Source organism: Balaenoptera musculus, chromosome 2 (genome assembly GCF_009873245.2).
Source record: "Balaenoptera musculus isolate JJ_BM4_2016_0621 chromosome 2, mBalMus1.pri.v3, whole genome shotgun sequence".
In the NCBI taxonomy this organism is placed as follows: domain Eukaryota; kingdom Metazoa; phylum Chordata; class Mammalia; order Artiodactyla; family Balaenopteridae; genus Balaenoptera; species Balaenoptera musculus.
This window is the reverse complement of record NC_045786.1, coordinates 171,178,861-171,181,638: the sequence shown is the minus strand read 5'-3', so window position 1 is coordinate 171,181,638 and position 2,778 is coordinate 171,178,861.

The window sequence follows — 2,778 nt, the reverse complement described above, 5'->3', positions numbered from 1 at the left end:
TAGGGTGGAACACACCTGCCTGGACCTGCCGCGTCTGAGCTCTGACGAGGTGCTGCGCTTGCACCGATGCCAACGGGAGCCAGGACAAGGGGCTCTGCAGTCAGACAGGTGCCCGGGAGGCCAGGGTCTAGGCCATCCAGTGGCAGGCACGGGGCAGCGGGGGGCAGGGGGAGGAAGCCTCGCGGCGCGGCCCCGGCGTCCCGCGGACGCCCACGAACCGCTTCAGCTCTCGCCACTGCTGACCTCTGGGGTCCTTGCTTTTGCTGGTGGTCAGATGTCAAGAATATAGAAGGAACTGAGTATTAATAACGTGGCCTTACTAAGCATGCTGATCCCAAATCAGAGGAATCAGACACAAGAAGTGATCCATGTTTTCTGCCTGTAGTTGTGCGGGTGGATTATCAGGGTTCCAACTCAAAAACGTAGAGAGGCCAGGGCTTCCTGCGCCACAGACACCGATCCTGAGGTTAAGTACAGTAGGTTAAGTCTGGCTAAGCAGCGCCGGCAGCAGTAAACCTCCTTAAAGCGCTTCAACAGCTGCTCAGGCAGAGCCGCGGGTCTCTCTAGGCGCCCTTCTGAATGAAGGGTCTCATAGATCGTGAAGAAACAAACCAGAACTCGGCAACACCATCAGGCGTCCAGGGTACTATCCAACGGGTCTCACTTTACTCAAATTTAGCAAAATAATCGACATTTAAAAGAATGTACATGAAAACCAAATTAAAAAAAAAAACCCACAAAAACAACTTTGATTTTCCTCAAATCCGCAGGCCTTGAATCTAGGCACACAGCACACAAACACCATATGAAACCAACAGACAGCTCAATGTCACCTTGGAAAATAAATGTCACTCTGGGGTGACAGTTCTTTATACAAATATTATGCTTCCCCCTAAACCCCTACCACCAAAAAAAGGGGAAAATAATAAGAAATCCAAAAATAGAAAACAACATCTTGTTAAATGTAAACTTATCCTCTGGAGTTTTTATATTACATATGCTAGAAACATGCATTTATTTCAGCTCAGATGTAAGAAAATATGTCTATCAGTATTACTTATAAATCAGATTAATCCTCAAGACAATTGACTCACTGTGAGAACATGATTTTAAATTTTAGTAAATTACATCTTTAGCAAAATTATAAATTCTAACCACGAGCAAAATGGGTACGTTATACCCAAGGAGAACTACCTCTACTCTGTAAGCTGTCGCTCATTTATCAGTTTCCTACACTACTGGTGTAAGCTGAGAGTGCTATGTCAGTGAGTAGCTTGGGCATTAAATTTTCCTCAAATGCCCAATGAAATGCCTTTCACAAATTAACTCTGCAGATTGAGAGCAAACACGTGAACAGAGAAAAGAGTCAAGGGGAGCGATGGCTATTCCACTCAGAGACAGAAAGGGACAGAAGAGATGACCAAAGGTATCCCCCAAGGGGTCAAGGCACAGAGGAAGAGGGACCTCCCTCCAACTCAGGAGCCTGGCTTCTGTAGGTCATGACATGGCTCTCGGGGCTGCCGGGGAGACTTCCCCACAGCCTAAGTCTGTCTTGCCGTGGGCCCTTGGGCAGGAGTCCTGAGGACGGTGCCAGGACCAGGCTCCAGTGTGGCACAATGCTGGGTGAGGGTGACGCAGCTCCAGACCCCTAACACAGCCACCCGGGGACCGCTCACCCGATGGCGGGGTGGGGAGGGAAGCACGGGCGCTGACACCACGGGCGGCGGTGGAGGCCTCTGCCCCAGGTCTAGTCAAAGAACCACAGGTTCGCACGGGGACGCTCAGCTTTGAAGGGGACCTCCGCCACAGGCTTACCTCTCTCCTGACTGCCAGATACAGCAAAGCCTGGCTTATCCAGAGAACAGCTGGGGTCTTCTGATTAACTCAGTTCCATCAAACTACTCAATGGATAACAGATTCTGAACAAATAGAAAAAAGTGTCTCAAGTTAAATTTTTCATCTATGATTCAGAAGGCACTTCAAAATTCCGGAGGGCCACAGGGTCACTGTCATTGGGTCACCAATCCTCCTGTATAGGACCAATGGAGAAGCTGTAAGAGACAGGGCTATGTTTTTGACCTGATGATGTCCTGGACGTCTTGTACCTGAATCTCTGGTATTAGCTAGTCCGTCAATTACTTTGCAGAGTCAAGCATACAGCACAAAGACACACAGTATGTTTGCATTTTGAATAAATGGGATTTTGCTGTATCATGGCAGTTTATAAAATAGTCTCATGAGTCTGATATTTGACTCTAAGTAAAATCCAAAAATTATAATCGTACATTTAAGAGGTCACAATGTGAGAGGTAAAGTACTCATTGAGTACAGTTTTCTTAATAACCGAATCACCTTGCCAATCTGCACTCAGTATCCATTTAGAAGCACAAAAGTAAGCTACTGGCGCTCAACTGCTACAATGTGCTAGCGTTTAAAGATTCCACTAGATGGAGGAACCAAGGCTCTCAAACCAAACAGCCAATAACCATAAGCGTTTCCTGTTAGACAAGCCAGGACCTGCGGGAGTTGCCCTGAAGGCGGCCTGAGCAATGGAAATGCCTGGTCTCCCCTCTGCTCGCGCCCCCTGCCAGGTAACACCTTACCTTGAGAACACACACAGGCCAGGGCACACACTGCTTCGGTCACACGTTTGCTGGGGGAGCTAAAACCAAAATCCTATTACCAACGGGCCTGGTGTGGGGTACTCTGAGGTAGTTCCTTAACTCGGGATGCCTGTTACCTACTCTCTCTTTCAGAATTCAGTACACATGGGAAGTA